Source organism: Saccopteryx leptura, chromosome 3 (assembly GCF_036850995.1).
Source record: "Saccopteryx leptura isolate mSacLep1 chromosome 3, mSacLep1_pri_phased_curated, whole genome shotgun sequence".
NCBI lineage: Eukaryota > Metazoa > Chordata > Mammalia > Chiroptera > Emballonuridae > Saccopteryx > Saccopteryx leptura.
Genome location: NC_089505.1, coordinates 366,623,836 through 366,643,281, shown reverse-complemented (window position 1 = coordinate 366,643,281; position 19,446 = coordinate 366,623,836). Strand labels below are relative to the sequence as shown.

Below are 19,446 nucleotides of genomic sequence, written 5' to 3'. Positions count from 1 at the left end.
CTCATTTCCAGCGGTTTCTGTGGGTCACTTGGTCCTGGTCCTGAGCATCCAGACCACGTGGCTGCCTCAGTCCTGTGTGTGACGTGGAAACTGTAACTCTCAGAGATGACCAAGGGACAGGGCACCAGGAGCCCCACCCCATAACCTCATGACTATCCACGTGGTCGCTGCCCTTGCTGACTCTCAGTTTCTGCATCCATAAAATGGAAACAATAGGCAAATGAGGACGAAATAGTTTCGCCTCCATGTGTCCTGGCCAGATACTGACAAATTTAGGTGGGAAATTCAAGATCCCCTAGTCCAGGGGTCATAAACTCAAATGCCTGTAGGATCTCAGCAGGTAATATCAATGTGTGAGACAAACTCCATGTGGATAACAGGGACTGGTGGGGACTGTGGTAAACTGAGGACTCTCATTGAAAGAACTGATGAGTTCCACCTGACCAGGCATTGGCACAGTGGATAGAGCATTGGACTGGGATGCAGAGGACCCAGGTTCGAAGCCCCGAGGTCGCCGGCTTGAGTATGGGCTCATCCAGCTTCAACACAGGGTCACCAGCTTGAGTGTGGGGTTGCTGGCTTGAGCATGGGATCCTAGATATGACCCCATGGTTGCTGGCTTGAGCCCAAAGGTCGCTGACTTAAGCAAGGGGTCACTCGCTCTGCAGTAGCCCCCACCCCGGGTCAAGGCACATATGAGAAAGCAATCAATGAACAACTAAGGTGCTGCAACGAATTGATGCTTCTCATCTCTCTCCCTTCCTGTCTGTCTGTCTCTATATGTCCCTCTCTCTGTCTCTCTCTTTCTGTCAAAAAAAAGAAGTTCCAACTTTGTGCAGAAATGTGGGTCCAGGACTTCTAGAGCTGTCCCATTATCCACAAGAGGCAAAATCGTCATTTTTTATGAAATCTACTCTGAGTTGTAAATGTTGTCAATTACTCAATTATTTTGGGTACTTGTTGGCCAAACAGATATTCCTGAGAGCTGGATTGGGCCATCTGACTGATAGTTCACAACCTTTGATCCTCACCCATCTCCCTCCCATCCCAGGCAAGGACACGGATTCTGTGAGGTGAATGGTGTCCTGTCACCACCAGAACCAGAATCCAAGTGTCCCGTCACCCATTTCTGGACTCTCCCATCACACCTGGCCACCTACCCTTTGATCCTCTGGAGTGAACTGGCAAAGGACGATTATAAACCCAACATGGCCAGCAGCTACACTCAGGTCCCCACCGCGGCAGAGTCATCTGGCCAGAGCACAAGGCACAGAGCGAGGACTCGCTTCCTGGTCTTGGAACTGCGGGAGGAAAGAGACACTGAGCTGTGGTCACGGGTTTGGAGAGATGTCATTCCGTTTCAGGCGCTGATGTATCTACATATTCATACAAGTCTCATTCATTATTCCAATAACGCCCACAATTTTCTATTTCCTCAAGTGTTACCTTTTTCTTATCTGCTGAGCAGAGATTACCCCAAAATGGCTGTTTTCCTTTCCCCACAGAAAGATACACTGTTGCCAAGAGAACTAGCCTCTGAAGTCAAAACATGGAGAATAAAAGGTGTCTGGTTATGGGTTATGTGGAAACAATTATGCTCGAGACCCTCACTGGATGATCAGCGGTCCAAAATTCAGCTTTAAGCAATTATCTGTTCTGAGCCCATAAAAAAAATAATAAAGCACAAGTCATTTCTCAACGGTCCTTCCCAGCAAAGGGATGACTAAGGTTCACCTTGCAGCGTGGGGGAGAGTGTCTGTCCATAAGGCAGAAAACAAATCCTTGAAGGAAAAAATTACATATAGTCACACAACCCATTGGTGGGTTTTCCTGCACTGTTAAAATTTTTGTGGGTTTTTTTTAATTAGAGAAAGCAACTAATTTCAATCTCTATTGAAAGCCCGGTTACATTTACGTACATACTGAGGCCTGATCCTTTTCAAATTCCACAGTGACTTCTTGTCTCCCATGAGTCACAAGGCCTTCCGTCTTTGGCCCCGTGGTTTTCAGACTGTCCCCGTGCCAGCCCCTCTGCTGGGTCCAGCGCTGAGTGGGACCACCTGGTGAGACCTCAAGGTGCTCAGTCTGCTGAGCGTAGAGCCGAGAGGAGGAGAAGCCCACACCAAAACCACTCACCGCAGGATGATGCAGCCAGTGCAGGTCTGGTGTCTACACCAAGTGCTGTGGAAGTGGAAGACGGAACAACTAACGGTGTCAGGTAAGTCAAGAAAGGCTGCATGGAGGAGGTGACACTGACAGACATTGAAGGATGAGTAGGAGTTTGCAAGGCAGACAAGATAGCAGACTGTCATTATGAGCAGGGAAAACAAGTAATGCACAGTCACAGGTGTGACAGTCCTGGTCCCGTAGAAGACCCTGTGTAACTGATACGGGTCCCCTGGTACACGGGGTGGATGCGGCACCTGTGGGCTCATGCAAAGAGCTCTCATCTTGTTGTTTCCTTTGATTCTTAAAACAGCCCAAAGCCCATGGAGCCAATGTTTTTACTAAGTGCTTGCCGTGGGCCAGGCACTTGGGGAGAAACTCTGCATTTATGATTTCACTTCATCTTCATATTAGGCCTTTGCAGAAATTACTCTTTACATCCCCACTTTGCAGTCGAGGAGTCTGAGTCACCAGGCCATTAGTCACCTGCCCAGGTCACAAAGCTGGACAGGGGCACAGCAGAGACTGCTCGGGCTCCGGGGGCCACAGGGTCCCCATGCAGGCGCCGCCCACAGGGAGAGTGCTCAGCGAGCACGTTAGTGAGCTCCTGGTACCATGCGGACCCAATGCCCGGAGACCAGCGGGGCAGCTGAGGCCCAACGTTATGAGGCAGACTGTCCCCACAGCGTCCTCTCAGTAGATGTATTCACTGGGCCCGCCTGGGAAGGGCTGGGGTGGATCGAAGCCAGGGACAGTTGAGGCCGGGGGCCGAGAAAACAGGTTCAAGGACTTAATAACTAACCGCAAAGGCAGAGAGAATGCACTAATAACTAACCACAAAGACAGGGTGGAACTGAGGGCTGGACCCTCCCCTCCAGCGTCCTGGCTCTCTCTCCTCCGTTGTGTGGTCACAGCTGAGCAGCGTCCACCGAGCCTCATGCAGCCTCAAGTCTCCGTGGGGAGCAACGGTTTAGGCTAACAGGCATCAGGTAGCACCTGGCCCTGTGACACTCCAAACCAGCAGCTTCCCTCCTTCCCACCGGCAGGCTGGGGGACCGGGCGTCAGCCAGCTAAGCAGCGCTGGGGGGTGGACCCTCTCCTTGTCCACTTATTAGAGCAACCCTCCGACATGTGCTGCCCCAAAGGGCTCCCCTTGCGATTTTAATTCAGTTATTTATTCCGCACCTTTGCTTCTTCCTCCCCCCGTACAAACACCAACACCAGCCCACCCCTACAGCTCTTAAAGCGTGGGCAGTGAAACGAATTTGAATCCTGACTCTGCATTTTATTAACATCTCAGGAATGGGGGCCCCTCGGGCACTGAACACCAACACTGTGCCAGACACCAAGAATTCACGGTCAGCAAAACGAACCTCGTCCCTGCCCCATTGACTCTGCAATCAAGCGGGAAAGAAATGCAATGAACCCTACCATTGCCATCAATTTCACAAGGATTCGGTCAGAGGTAGCGTAATTCTCAGAGCAGGGCGGGAGACACTGCCAGTCCGAACCCAGGCAGCTGAGAGCAGGTCTCCTGTATTCGATGCCTGTGATCATTATCGAATAAGCGTGCTCAGGAGCAAGGGGCCCTGGAGAGAAGTGAGGCGTTAGATCCAGACGAGACCAGGCACCGCCATTTTCCAGACATACCTTCCCTTGTCTGTAAAATGGGTATATTAGCAAGGCCTACCTCCCGGTTAAATGAGATGAGGTCTGTTCCAAATCTGGCACATAGAAGGCATTCAAGCCATCATCCCCCCTGTGTCCACGAGTGGTGACAAGGCCAGCAGCACACTGCAGGCCTGAGCATGGAGTGCTGTGGGGACCCACACGGGTCACTGAGTCACTCCTCCCTCCTTTAACCAGCCCCTTGAGGTGCAGTCAACCCTATAATGCTCAGGAAACAGGGTGAGGCCCGGGAGTCGTGTATAAAAATACAGAGGGGTCCATTTCCAGCCATAACCAGGGGACCAACGTCCCGTGTGGCCCTGAGCCTCTCTGGTCAATTTTCATCTTCCAACAATCTGCTCTTATTGTCCCGTGGTAAATAATGTCGCGAAGATCAGAATCTGATGAAACCAGGAAATTACAAGCAGCGGAAAGCCATCCAGGTGGACGTGATTATGCTCTTATAATTGTCACTATTATTGTTCAGAGGCTGGGCCACAGTTACAAAATCCTCGAGAACAGACGAAGTACAGCTTAGGGAACACAGTCACATGGGGACGACACATGTGGTCAGGAGGGCGCAAGACTTATAGGGGGTCCCTTCGTAAGTTGTGGCAATGTCTGACCACAGTGCTGTACACCTGACGCTGATATAATATCAGGTGCCAGCTGTAACTGAAAACAAATTTTTTTAGTAAATAAAATGGGAAATAAAGAAGCTGGGCCACATTCTTCAATGGGTTTATGACAAGTCGTGGTGCAGCTGTGCGGATGAAAAAGTCACCCTGAGGGCTTGGTGCGAAGACTGAGGTCCCCTCCCTCAGGAAGACTAGAATCAAATCCCACCTCCGCCTCTCTCAGCGGCGGGACCTTGATGATGTTCATGGACCTCTCTGAGCCTCCATTGCCTCACCTGAAAAATGGGGAAGGGCAAGACGTCTCCTTAGCCTGGTGTCCTGAGCCGTGACAGGGACAGCCCAGGCCAAGTGTCTAACCTGTCGCCGGAGCTGCGTGAATGCCTGGATCGGGTGGGTGATGTCAGCTTCCCTGCCTGCCCACCTGGAGGCCGGACCCCAGCTTCTCAGGGGCCTCACACAGCCCAGCAGTCCTGACCCGGCGCGTGCTCCTCTCTGGGAAGCTGCCTGTGAGACTGTGTCCCTCCACCTCGTCACCAGCAGGCCCTTTGGGCTCCTTCCCCACCCTACATCCTGCACCTTAAGTCCTCCTGTCCTGTGTCAGAAAGGAGTCTAGTCTCCCTTCTCTGGTCTAAGACCAGATGCCCAACCCAGGCCCCGGCCCTCCCTGTCCAATCAGTTCTGCGTTCTCTCGGGTCCTCCGTACATTCCAGGGACTCAGTGGGCATCGTCTAAAAGGCCCACCTCTGCCTGACCAGCCCCAGAGGAGTCTTTGTGGCTAATGATAAAACTTCTTGCCTCAAAGTCTGATTCCTTTGGGCCTGTACCGCCAGGCTGTTCCCCTGTGTCCCTGTCACCCCTGCCATGGTGTTCAAATTCCTTTGGCTCCAGGAAGACGCAGGCTGCCCCTGACCACTTTCCAGCACGCACCCAGCAGGGTCATGACCCCGCCCCCCCAAGGAAACTGACAGAGCTCCCACCCAGGACCCTGTTCCACCCCCCACCCCCCGGTCTCGTTCAATGGCAACCTAAGCAGGCTTATGATCACACTCCTGGTTACTTAGGATCTAGCATGGTAACTAAGGATTCACCCAGCGTTCCCTTGTAGAGGTCACCAGGGACGTCCATCTGAACGCAGAAACGAGGAGCCCTCCTGGCCTTAGCGGGTTCCATGGGCCGGGAGACCACCGGGGGCGCTGCAGGCAGCTCAGAACTCCAGAGTGAACCTGGAGCGGGGCAGGGCTGGGGGGCGAGGCCTGGCAGGGCCGGGGGCGGAGCCGGGCAGGGCCAGGGGCGGAGCCGGGCAGGGCCGGGGGCGGGGCCGGACAGGGCCAGGGGTGGAGCCGGGCAGGGTCGGGGGCGGAGCCGGGCAGGGTGGGGGGCGGAGCCGGCGCTCTGTGAGCCAGAGGAGTCTGGACCTGGTGAACGCCAAGGACCGCCAGGACAAGATCTCAGTACCGGGATGGGAGCAAGGGCTCAGAGCCCAGGAGCCACGTGGGGAGGCAGGGTGGTGAGAGGCCGGGCAGCCCGGTGGCTCGTAGGGCCCGAATGGGCTTGTGGCCCGTGCACCTGCCTCAGTGTGGCGCCTGAGAAAGAAGCCTTTACTTAAGAGGCTGGAAATGACCCAGTGGTCAGTCACTTCCCAGGACTTGTCCTCCTCAAATGCCAAACTGCATTTCCTGTCTGAGCCTCTCCCCCCCGGGCCTCCTCCTGGCTCTCTGCTTCTCCGGATTCAGTTTTCCAGTCTCCCTTCTCCACCCTCTACACTTCCCCACGCCCATGCAGGCACCAGGCCCCTAAGAGCACAGCTCCCAGGGGCGCGGCTTGTGCCACGTCGATTGTAGTACAGACAACAAGCAGCTAAGAAATGAAGATCTTCTTTTTTTTCCTTAGGTCTCGTCAGCCACCTAGAATGGGACTGGACCTAGGCCAGGTGCGGTGGATAATTCTAACATGAGTGGCCTTCCAGGGGCTTTAGATGAGAAGGTCACTGGAGGGTAGACAATTTCACCCCAGAGACAAGGTTCCGGCACCCCTGTGATCCGGAGCATCCTCAGACCGGCGGGAGGCCGCCGTCCCAGGTCCCGAGGAGTGTCTGGGTCCCCAGCCTGGTTCCCACGTGCATTTGTCCGGGAATCTGGCCCTCTGCAGCTGCTGCTGCCTGCTGCACTTGCAGAAACTATCAGCTTCACCATCAATCCCCGAGCTTGTACGGTCTCTGAATTATTTAACACTACATTCCAAGAGGCTGTGAATAATGGAAAGGGGTGTAAATAATCTTATCTCTGTCTCTACACGCAGAGATCATGCGGGGCACCTGAAGAGGCTCTCTTCTGCCAGACTCCCACAATACCTGCGCATGATTTAGGACCAAACCAAATGCCCCCTAGATAACTGCTGTTCCCTCGTGGGGGAGAGAACTGAGCAGAAGCCTCATCATACGTCCCAGGTGGAAAGAAGCAATTACATATCAGGTTTCGGGTTCAAATGCCCCCAGAATAATTGCATCGGTGCTTTAGAGTTGTATAGAGCCTGTCAGGTCACCCAGCTCTCTCACACGCCTCATACCACGGGCAGGGTGCTCTCCTGATTGACAGACAAGGACACAGCCCCAGGGAGATTATCTCACAAACACAGTTCCCACGAGGAAGAAACAGGCCTGGGATCCATCCAGGTCTTGTGACTTCCTGTCCAGCATCTTCCTTCTCCACCGCTCCGCCTGGCGAACGGGGCATCACGCAAGCATGCATTCTGCCTCTTGTCACCAGGCAGTAGGTTACTGTGACCTACCCACATATCAGGCTCAGGCAGATCTTTGCGTGGGCAGAAGTGAGGTATTCCTGCAGTCGGTAAGCCCCACACTGAGGTCAGTGAGCAGCCCAATAAAAGCCCAATAGTATGGCGGAAACAAGCTTTGGACTGAGAATCAAGAAATCTAGGGACCAGTTCTGACTCTGACACAGCTAGCTCTACGACCTTGGAGAAGTCTCAACTCTGAGCATCCGATTTCTTATTCAATAGACAGTTTACCCCACAGGGCTGCTGTGCGGCTAACGTGGAAACTGTGTAGATTAGTGGAAGAATTACCCCCACGTACGACCGATGTCCCGAGGACCGTCGGGGGTGCAGGGAGATAAGCACTCATCAGACCTGTGGGCAGACGGGAGAACCTGCGACCTTCCCTACACGGAGGCAGAAACAGCCTCGTGGAGCCTCAGGCACAGGAATAGTCCATGTCAACCGAGGTCTCCCCTTTTAACCTTTCCGAATCCTCCCCAACTTAAGAACCTGCCTTCATTAAAAAAAAAAAAAAAAAAAAAAAAAAACCTGCTCCCCTTGGTAGAGATGGGGGAGAACCCAGTCAGAAACGATGGCGGGTCAAACGCCCACCGCCATCCTCACCCCCATGTCACAAGTGTTCCTCCGCAAAGGTCCTCCTTCTCTTTGGGGCTCTGAATCTCTGGTGACAACTGCCACCTGCCTCCTCTAAAGGGCCATTTGGGTCGGTGTCTCAGTAAGCATCTTGGGCCCCCCCTCATGTCCACCTTCACTGGACGCCTAACTGCCACAACCACAGACGCCCGCACCAGGAGGAAGTAGAACAGCATGTGCAGGTAATTAAGGAACGCAGGGAGGCCCTAGTCAAAAAAAATAAGGAAGCCGGGAGAACAATTGGGAAGCACTGTTAACCAGGACAGACTCGATTCCAGACTCCCCGCTGTGCAAGTGTCCAGACCAGACGGGACCGGGTCCCCAGGTCTGACTAATGGATGACCCCACGTCCTCCCCAACACCGTGGGAGAGCTAGGGGGAGGATGGCAGAGGATTACACTGAATGTGAGGCTCCATCAGCTCATCCTCACCCTTTCCCTCTGCCCCCCCCCCCCCTATTATCACACCACTGCATTGTAATTATGTCTCTGGTACTTCTGTGAGCATCCGGAGGAAGAAAATGTACCTCGTTTTTCTTTCCTCAATAATTTGCTGAACATCTCCACCCAGGAGGTCCGCAGGCATCTTTAAATCAAATGTCTGGGAGTGAGTTCCTTATCCGCCCCCTGGGGTCCACTCTGCCCCCAACCCCCTCTCTCAGTGATCGGCACCGGGAACACCCCCGTCACCACCCACGCCAGAAGGTAGAGAGTTGCCCCGGACACCCTCCCCCTCCCTCATCCCCTGCCTCCATCGGTCTTAAATCTTCTTAGATTTTGCCTTTGAATTAATTCCTCGATGGCTGATGCCGTCCTTTCCTACGCCATACATTCTTCTAGCTCCAGGCAATCCGTGCCGGGCTAGACGGGCACAGTGCCTGCCCTGGGGGCTCACGCCCAGCTCCACCCTTCCTAGCCTGGGCCAACAGCCTGTCTGTCCTCCGAGTGGCTCAGGGGCTGCCTCTGAAGCATGGAGGTGACCACGGTGCCTACCTCTGGACACGCTCCTCACTCTTCAAAGACTCCCACAACCTCAGGGGAGAGCCATCCTCTTCCTCAGTGACCTACGGGACCCTTCCTGATGACCCCGATGCTGCCTGCACCTTCAGCCTCGGCCGAGACCAGCCCTCCCCCAGCTAAGCTCTTGTCATACGGGCCTCTTCTAACTCATCACACCCGTCAAGGCCTTTGCCAGTGCTGACCGTCCTTCTCTCCGAAATGTGCAGAAGAGACGGAGGCAGAAACGAAAATCCCGCAAGATTCCTAAAAATAGGAGGAAACACAGAACACGTCGTACACCTGGTGGAGGCATCTTCACCATCCAGAGACCCAGTACCAATGTGAGCCACGCACAAAGACGGCCTCACCGCACCCCCGGGGAAGTGTATCCATTTATAATTTTCTCCCGTGGAACAAGAAGACGTGCGGGGGCTTGCCGAAACCGCTTTCTCTGACAAAAGCAACCGGGGAGCATTTGGCGTTCGTACAGGTTCAGACAAACTCTCCTGCTCCGGGTCCCCCGGGGGGACTGCCGGGGAGAGTGGTGGCTGCCTTCTCTAGCGAGCTGTCCGCTCCGGCTTCTGAGCAGCCTTTCCGAGGTGCAGGAGGAGGAGGCTTGGCTGGTGTTAAAACCAAGAAAAGGAAGCTTTAACTTGCCAGAGGCCGGGCCACTCCCACAACCTCTCGAGGAAGACACAGGCGGAGGCCAGGAGCAAGGAGGAAGGTCCGTGCCAACCCCGCATCCGTGACTCTGTATGACGAGGGAGGGGGAGGCAGTCACACCTCCCAGGACAGGGCAGCTCCCTGGTGAAGCCCGATCACCCCGATCACCAGCAGTCACCCCAGCCCAGCCGGGGGCAGGGCTCTGCCTCCTTCCAGGGTGGATCTGAACTCGGCTCCACCACTGAAGCTGCGTGTCCCACGGCAACCAAGTGCACGGAAACCCAGCTTCCCGTCTGGAAAAGGAGACGGCCATCCGAGCCTCGCGGGGGTGTGGGGACAATGACATGAGGTCAAGCGCACATGAAGCCCGGACCAGAACACGTGATTGGACGTGTCCGTTCCACGTGCCTCCGGCCACTTCCTCTCCGCACGGCGGCCGCCTGACCCGAAGGAAAATGCGTTTGGGAGGAAATGAGAGGCGGCACGTGACAGCACCCTGAGGGGAGTAAAGCCCCGGCGCGCAAGCTGTAATCACCATTATGACTCCTGGAGAAAACAAAATGAAAAACAACAGGTGTTACAGAAGGCAAATTGCGGAGCCGGAAGCCCGCGGCGCTGCCGCTTGTACACGGGCCCCGGGCGCCCCGCGGCGGGAGCGCTTCCCCGGCTCATGGCGTCTGACCCTCCGCACTGTGCACTGTCCGTATTTCAGGATTTTCCGCATCTTACAAGGAGGAAACTGCAGCTCACAGCTCGCTGCGGCTTTCCCAGGGAGCCCCAGGTAGGGCTCAGGAAGACTGGAAATCAGCTCCCTGATCCGAGGACGGGATGAGCTCCCAGCGCACGCCCTCTATCCGTGAGCACCGTGACTGCCCGGTGACTGCCCCGTGTCTCCCTCACCTGTGTGTTCCCCCCGCCACGGAGCCCTCTCACGCCCTCCCGGGCCTCTCCCATCATTCCTCAATGATTTAAACAGTTTCACTTGCACATAACTCTAACTCAACTCTAACTCAACTCAAACTAGGTAAAGAGAAAGGAAACACGTCGACTCCTATGCCTGGAACGTGCAGGGTGGCTCAGGCTGAGGGATACCTCCAGCGTGGCCCTCCAGGTCCACAGGACATAGCTGAATTTGTACCTTCAACTTGGCCCCCTTCTGCCCCCTCCCTGCTTGCCTCTCCATTCCCTGTTTGGCTTCTCCCCAAAGCACTTTCTTTTCTTTTTTTATTTTTATTAAGTGAGAGGTGGGGAGGCAGAGAGACAGACTCCCCATATGCGCCCAGACCAGGATCCTCCCAGCAAGCCCCCTACTGGGCAATGCTCTACCCATCTGAGGCTGCTGCTCTGTTGCTCAGCAACCAAGCTATTTTAGCACCTGAAGTGAGGCCATGGTGCCATCCTCAGTGCCCAGGGTCAACTTGCTCAAAGCATTAAAGCCATGGCTGTGGGAGGAGAAGGGAGAGAGACAAAGAAGGGAGAAGAGGAGGGATGGAGAAGCAGATGGGCGCTTCTCCTCTGTGCCCTGACTGGGAATTGAACCTGAGACTTCCACACACCAAGCTGATGCTTTACCTACTGTTGAGCCAGCCTGCCAGGGCCCCGGAGCACTTTCTTAACAAACCTCCCGCACACCAGGCCTCCTCACAAGGTCTGCAACTGGGGAACCTGACCCAGGTGGCCCCCTTACCACAAAGCCCCTTCATGGTTGCTAGTAACATCCTCACGGTTAAGAGATGGTCAAACCGGATGGTCTTTCCCCAAACTAGAGGCAACCTCTTTTCTGTTCCAGAGCCTCAGGCTTTCTGTGATATTACACACTATTCTTTAAAAATTACAAAATCATTCTCCAACAAGGCCCCTAAGGGACCGGGGACCCCTGCACGGCTCCCGGCCCCAGCCGACCTGTGCACTACACCATAGGACACTGTCGCCTTGGTGATTCTTCTCAGGGACACGCACGGAGTCCTAATGCCTCTCAGAGTCCACCTTCCCTGTGGGCTCAAGCCTGAAGCTTCACTGTCAGAGTTCTGGTTGTTGCTCCAACGACTCACCCTCTTTGGAGTCACCGTTGAAGTAGCTCAAAGCTGGTACACTTTCATTTGAATGATTCTATCAGTTTCTTTATCTATAAAACAAAGATAAGACCACAGTCATGGGAGCAGATGGGAAGACATGTAACTGCATAAGCATGGAAGGCTACAGAGGGCTATGAAAATGTAAGGAACTGCGGTTCTCACGGTCACCATTTCACCAGGGAGACTGACCACGGCTGAAGGCGACTGCTGCCTCCACCCCCTCCAGCCCGCGGGGAGAGAGTGAGGATGGCCAACCTAGAGAACGGGTGACAAGACTCTCCACCGCCAGGGACGGACTCAGAGCGGCTTGAGCAGCGAGGAAGAGTTACCTGCTCACGTAACCAAAGTCTCAGCTAGGTTTTCCAGGATGGGTTAAGTCACAGCTCAGTGACCTTATCCAGGACCCAACGCCTCCCCGTAGTTCCAGCATGCCATCTTCGGTCTGCTGGCATGTCCTTCACACTAACTACCCTCATGGTCACAGGATGACTCAGCATCATTAGGCATTAAGGGAATGCAACTGAAGACCATAGTGAGATACCCCTACACACCCAGTCAGATGTAGAAAATTTTAAAAACTGGTCATACCTACCCTTGGTAAAGATGGGGGTGCTGGGACTCTTAGACACTGCTAACTGGAATGTGAATGGTACAACCACTTTGGAAAACAGTTGGCAGTTTCTTAAAAAGTTAAATATACACCCACTAACTAAACCAACCACGCCACTCCATTCCAAGAGGGAAGACATGAAAGCGTGTGTCCACGTAAAGCCTCGCACACGAGTGTTGGTGGCGGCTTCGCCAGCGAGAGCCCCAAGTGGGAAACCACCTGAGTGTTTGCCAGCGGGCGAGCAGGTGAACAGATCGCGGTGCATCCACTGGACGCAATGGACGCTCACTCCACAGCGTGAGAATGAGCAGCTGATACTCAACAATGTGAATGGATCTCAAAGCAACTGCACCGCATAACAGAAAGCAGGCAAGGGAGTGTACACAGTGCACCGTGTGTTCCTAGAAAAGCCGAGGAAAGGCACAGTCGTATACGGTGACGGGAAATAAATCCGCGGTTGTCAGAGATAGAAGGGCAGGAAGGGGCAGGAGAGGAAAACCGCAAAGGGGCCCGAGGACATGTTGGGGGATGACTCACTGTATTTACTCCCTTGACTGAGATGCACTTCACAGTGTATGCACGTGTCCAAGCTTACCACATTGTACGTGAGGGTCACTGCGCAGCAGTGAAGCCTCCGTGAGCTTTATTTCCGGCTACCTGGGCAGCCTGGAGCGTGAGAAAACCACAGCGCATGCAGACATCACCACTCCTGAACAAACCCAATGAAATATTCTGGTGACAGACCGAGGGTCACCTCTGTAGTTGACTGACAGGCTGGGTCGATGTGTACATTTGTGTCCCTAGACTTATTTGTTGAGTGTCTACCATGTGCCGTGCACATGCTGGATGCTGGGGAGACACAAGGAAGTCGCTGCCGTTAGCCGAGAAAGCTAGCAAGGAGCAACACAATGGCCGCCGTGCCCACACCCACGGTGTCCCCTGCCCGACGCAGTGACTCGTGTGCTTCTCTGAATCCTAATTTTTCTTGAGGTGACTATCCGTTCCCCTTTGGGAATGCATTCTTTCTTTTAATGATCTTCTCTCCCTGATTAAGCTACCCACGTCACTGTCGGCAAAGACGACAGGACGCTCCGTCTCCCCGGGGTGCACACTGACTTTGAGGACACTCAACCATCATCCCCTGGATTCACTGACCCCATCTACGGTTTATCCACCTTGCCTCCCATTAGCAAGGGAGCAAGCAGGCCGCAGCCCAGGGAACATGGGTTTTGGTATCAGACACACCTGGACCCCAACCCATCTCACCACCACTATCAGTATAACCTTGGGAAGGTTGTAAGCCTCCCTGGTCCTCAGCTTGTCCCCCATGCCATGAGGCTTCCATTGCTCATGGGGATTTATAGAGCTTCTGTAATTCAAGTGAAGATGTTTAAGAGATGACTCATGTGAAAAAACAAATGTGGGCCCTGGCCAGTGGCTTAGCGGTAGAGCGTTGGCCTGGCATGTGGAAGTCCTGGGTTCGATTCCCGGCCAGGGCACACAGGAGAAGCGCCCATCTGCTTCTCCACCCCTCCCCCTCTCCTTTCTCTCTATCTTTTCCCCACCCACAGTCAAGGCTCCATTGGAGCAAAGTTGGCCTGGGTGCTGAGGATGGCTCCATGACCTCCACCTCAGGTGCTAGAATGGCTCTGGCTGCAATGGAGCAACGCCCTAGATGGGCAGAGCATCGCCCCCTGGTGGGCGTGCCGGGTGGATCCTGATCGGGCTCATGCTGGAGTCTGTCTGACTTCCTCGCTGCTTCTAACTTTGGAAAAATACAAAAAAGAAAGAAGGAAAGAGAGAAAGAGAGAAAGAAAGAAAGAAAGAAAGAAAGAAAGAAAGAAAGAAAGAAAGAAAGAAAGAAAGAGAAATGCAGTGTCTAACACTTAGCAGGTGCTCAGTACATCGAAACTGTTCTTAGAATAATAATGGTTAATATCCAAGCTCTCTGATTCACCAGTGGTGTGCTACGTTGCTGCTTATATGTTGTTACTCTATTTGAAACGTGAAGGGTACGATGCTGATATTACAGGCTGTAAGTCAGCAGAGCCAGGAGAGCCGCGTTAGAGACTCCTTACATTAGTGCAAACTGAGCGCTTGCTAACTGTCAAGCAGCGTGCCTGGTGCTGGTGCAACAGAGATGGAAAAAAGAAAGACAGGGCCCCTGGCCTGCACGAGCTCTGAAAGCAGAAGCAGCAGATGATAAGGGAAGGGGGTCCTGGGGGACATGGGAGGGTCCAGAGGCCTGTTCCCAGCCTGGCAAAGGAGATACATCAGAAAAAAGCTTTCGGGGGGGGGGGGGGTGATCTGAGTCAGGGTTGAAAGATTCTGTAGGGCTTAGCCAAGGAGCAGGGAAGAAGAAATGTTTTCCAGGCAGACGGTCAGCAAGAGCTGGCCACATTAGGGAACTGCACGTTGTTAGGTGTGCCCAGCACCCTGCCTGACCACAGGAGGCAGCTGGTGAAGACAGGCCACCCGTCCCCCCTCTTCCCCACACCGCCGCCCTCCCTGCCAGCAGCCAGCTCAGCATGGAGTCGTGCCTGCTGCAGGGGTTGCCCGCTGTCACTGCTGGGCTGACCCCTGTGCGCGCATGCCCACAGATAGGACATCCCTCCTGCCTCTGGCGCCAACAGAGCCCGGTGACAATTACAAGGTAAGAGCGACGCCTCGCGCAGAGCTTTCAGATCAGTGCGATTATCTTTATGTAACGTTCATACCTCCTTTGGTCCCCCGCAGCCCTGTGACTTCCGACTCCTGATTTGTCACAGGCTGTTATTTCTGCTGAAGAGGCCGGGGCAGGAGGAAAGTTCTGACTGCTTTCATCTGCTCCCTCCAGGCCCCTTTGTTAAGCTGTCCTCTGTTCCCCACCCCACGCCCCTGAGATGGCTAACTCTCGGCAACAAATTGGGAGCCAGAGGAAAGAGGCAGCTGACTTCATGGAGTCACTGCATGCTGCGAAGTCTGTGGCAATTTGTTACACGGCCAAATAAAATTAACACACGTTCTCATGTGGAAATGGATTTGATGTTCGGAGGAAGGAAGGGAGGGAGGCAGGAAGGAGGAAGACAGAGAGGGAAGGAAAGAGGAGGGAAGGAAAGAGAGAGAAGAAAGGAAGAGAAGAAGAAAGAAAAGAAGGAAGGGGCCCTGGCCAGTTGGCTCAGCAGTAGAGCATCAGCCCGGTGAGTGGAAGTCCCAGGTTCAATTCCCAGTCAGGGCACACAGGAGAAGTGACTATCTGCTTCTCCACCCCTTCCCTTTCTCTCTCTCTCTCTCTCTCTCTCTTCCCCTCCTGAAGCCATGGCTTGTTTGGAGCAAATTGGCCCTGGGCACTGAGGATAGCTCCATGGCTTTGCCTCAGGTACTAAATGAAATAGCATGGTTGCTGAGCAATGGAGCAAGGGCCCCAGATGGACAGATCATTGTCTCATAGTGGGCTTTCTGGGCGGATCCCAGTCAGGGCACATGCGGTAATCTGTCTCTCTGCCTCCCTACCTCCCACTTGATAAAAGAAAAAAAAAAAAAAAAGGAAGGAAAGAAGGGAGGGAGAGAGGGAAGGAGGGAAGGAGGGAGGGAGGGAGGGAGGAGGGAGGGAGGGAGGAAGGAAGGGAGAGAGGGAAGAAGGGAGGGAGGGAGGGAGGGAGGGAGAGAGGGAAGAAGGAAGGGAGGGAGAGAGGGAAGGAGGGAGGGAGGGAGGGAGGGAGGGAGGGAGGGAGGGAGGGAGGGAGGGAGGGAGAGAGGGAGAGAGGGAAGGAGGGAGGGAGGAAGGGAAAGCGAAGGCCAGAGTGAAGGAAACACAATGATAGAAGGCAAGTACAATATGAAATGAAGCCAGAGGCAGGCAAGGGTCAGCTCGTGTAAAGACTTGTTGGCACAGAAAATTGCTTACATTTAAATGTAAGTGGGAGTTACTGAAGGTCTTCCATTGGTGAGTGATGAGAGGTGACCTGTGTTTTCTAAAGGACACTCAGCCTGTGGGATAGAGAGAGTAGATTCTAGAAGCAACAGAGGCAGCACAGAGACCTGTGGGGAGCCTAGTGAACAGAATGAAGGGAGCGATGGCGGAGCTGGGCGTCTGCTGCTGGTGGCAGCAGGGGCAATGGAGGGAAGGGGACAGATTCAGAACCTCTCTTAGGGACAGCGCCCACAGGTCTCACTTGTGGGCAGGATGTGGGGGTGAAGCGCTAAAATGCATTCAAGATAATCCTGAGACTTAGGCTTGAGCAACGGGGGAGAAGATGATGGCATTTTATCAACGTGGTGAAAAGTAAGGGAGGGAAATCTTTGGAGGAAAAGTGGGAAAATTAACTTTTTTGATGTATGAAGTTGGGGTGCCCATTAGTCATCTAACTGGAGGTGTCGAGCCTGCAGCTTCAGGATGTGAGTGCGGAGATGTAAATTTGGAAGTCATTAGCACGACGATGGTATTTAAAGCCGTGGGAAGGGAAGAGGTCACCTGAGGAGAGCGGGTAGGGAAGAAGACAGGGGCCCAGCCCTGAGCCCTGAGCCCTGAGCCCTGAGCCCTGAGCCCTGAGCCCTGGCGGGCCCACCTGTCAGAGCAGAGCGGGAGCGGAAGGCCCAGCAGGGCAGCCTGGGCGGGCACAGCCGCGTGGGAAGCTCCTGGGAAATGAAGGTGATGTCGGAGGGGAGACCCCGGCCTCGTCGTCTCGGAGGCTGAGGGTGACCCGGCAAAGCAGTGGCCGTACAGTGATGGGTCAGCCCGAATGGCACCTGCAGAAGGAGAAACGGGAGGTACAGACACGAAGGGACGTGGAAGAGTGAACTCATGAAGGAAAGCAGGGAGAAGCAACAGACACCAGCAGGGAGGGGGCGCGATGTGGGTGGGAGATGTTAGATCAGTGGTCCCCAGCCCCCAGGCCGCAGACCGGTACCGGTCCATGGGCCATTTGGTACCGGTCCACAGAGAAAGAATAAATAACTTACATTATTTCCGTTTTATTTATATTTAAGTCTGAACGATGTTTTATTTTTAAAAAATGACCAGATTCCCTCTGTTACATCCGTCTAAGACTCACACTTGATGCTTGTCTTGGTCACATGATACATTTATCTGTCCCACCCTAAAGGCCGGTCCGTGAAAATATTTTCTGACATTAAACCAGTCCGTGGCCCAAAAAAGGTTGGGGACCACTGCATTAGATCATGTGATAGATGTGAAAGACTCCCCCAAACCCAGGATCAAGTCCTGCAGCCCAGACCACGAGAGGAAGCGCTGGCCCTCCGACAGAAGCTCAGACCAGCCTCACAGAGAGGGGAGGAAACGGAGGGAGTGTGGAAGCAGATACAGGAAGGGTTCCCGATCTGATGGTGTCCAGTCATTGACGGTTAGGAGCTGGGACACCAAGCACACAATCTAGAAGGGTGGGCGGTGGTGTCCAGAGAGCATACTATTCCAAACGGAGCTTTCAGAGGTGGCGCAAGTGTCCAAGGGTGCTGAGGGGAAGAGGTGGAGGGACAGAGGCCAGCGGGTACGTGCTCCTCCCGGATGGCACAAGGTCCGCCTGGCGGCCTGCGCCCAGAATACTTCCCCTGCGTTGAACTCTCAGGTCCCAACTCAAAGGTCCCCTCCTCAGAGGGAGCCCTCTGGTGACCATCCTAGGAAGGACATCACCCACCACTCTGCCGCTCCATCACAATACATTGTTTCTATCTTCCACTTCATTAAACAAAGTCTGTAGTTACTTTAGTTCTAGGGTTACTAATTTGTTTCTCTACCCCTCCCCGCCAGACTGTAAGCGCTCTCAGATCAGGACCTCAGGACCTGAGTCTTGTGTTGGCCCCACACCCTCAGCACATAATATGCAATGATACCCACTAAAGGAATGAGAGGAAGGCTGCGAGGTTTCTAACCGGTGCCCGGCGCGTGTGAGCGACCCTCCCTTTCCGAGATGATTCACCCCCCACCACCATCCCTCACCTACAATCTCTAAGGTCCACACAGGAGGTGGGAGCTTGAGCATTAGTTGAAGTATCCAACAGGTGGGCATGAGATGAGAACAATTTTTTTTTTAACAAAACAGAAATGCCACCTGCACAACCAGGAAGGCGGGGTGCGTGTCCCAGGTCTGAAGCGGGTTTTCTCTTTGACCTCGCAGGACCTCCCCCGCCCCACCCCCCAACCCCCACGCCAACATCCTCAGGCTCCGTCTAGTCACTCGTTACAGGTAAGGACTGAACCAGAGCTGTGTTCCCAGCCTTTCTTTTTGCATCAGCAGAACCCCCTGACAGAACCTCCAGGGCTGAGCTGACTGGGGGGCTGACGGAACCCGGCACCCCCAGAGTCCCGGAGGCTGTTCCCGCCTCTGCCCAGGCCTGGGGCTCCCAGGTATCCCTCCGCGAGCTGCTGGCCCAGACCCCCCGGGACGCGCCTCCTGGTGGGGGTGCCCGGCGGTGCAGCCCCCATGGGTCCCTCTGCTTCCTGAGGTGACTGTCTCCCGGCGATGGAGCTCAGCCCAAGGCCCCTCGGCTGGGATGCTGCTTTCGGGGTGATCCTGATGGACACCAACAGAAATGAGCAGGCGGAGAGATTGCCCCGTAGAAAGACGGGGACATTTACTGTGTACTTCTCTCCAGGAGGCAGAACACAGCACAAGATTCCTCGGGAGTTAGAAGCAGCAGGCGTCCTGTTCTCGCCCAGGGTTGAAGGGGAACCCCGACTCCATCAAAAGGGCTACAAGAGCCCTTTACATCTCGGCTGGCATCCGAGTGGAGTGTCCATCTCTCTAGCTTGCCACCTGGTTCCCTGGGCATGTCAGGGCTGATAGGGGTCTGGGGGTTTAACTCGAGGCCCCGGCAGGTGGAAGGAAGCTGCTTCCCCGTCAGTGACACGGCCAAACCAGCCACCCGTCGGCAGGTGTTCGAGGGGAACCTCAGCTGTGGAGCCCCCGAATGGGCTGCTTCCTTCGACACCCAAAGGCAAATCCCACCGGGGTTAGCATGTCAGAATGCTGGTACCCGCACCTGTCTCTCATTTCCGATCCCTCTCCCAGGGTGCTCTCGAGTCCTTCCGTGCACGCGCACCGAGCACCTGCTACGTAGCACACCCTGTGCCAGGCTCTGGGAGTCCAGAGCTGTGTCTCATGTTCAGAGGACCCTTGCCCTCAAGGAAAACCCCAGTCTCAGTGGAGGGGAGGATCATCCCGGGTTCGATTCCCAGTCAGGGCACACAGGAGAAGTGACTA

At 54.5% G+C, this 19,446-nt stretch overlaps 1 long non-coding RNA gene across 1 annotated transcript in view; it reads right to left on the bottom strand.

The window, feature by feature from the left end:
• The window catches only part of LOC136398091 (uncharacterized), a 189,858-nt gene that overhangs the window by 99,076 nt on the left and 71,336 nt on the right, over window positions 1-19,446 (bottom strand). The window contains exon 2 of the long non-coding RNA XR_010749990.1: window positions 1,161-1,301. This is a non-coding gene — a long non-coding RNA (uncharacterized lncRNA). The remainder of the gene's footprint in view (window positions 1-1,160; window positions 1,302-19,446) is intronic.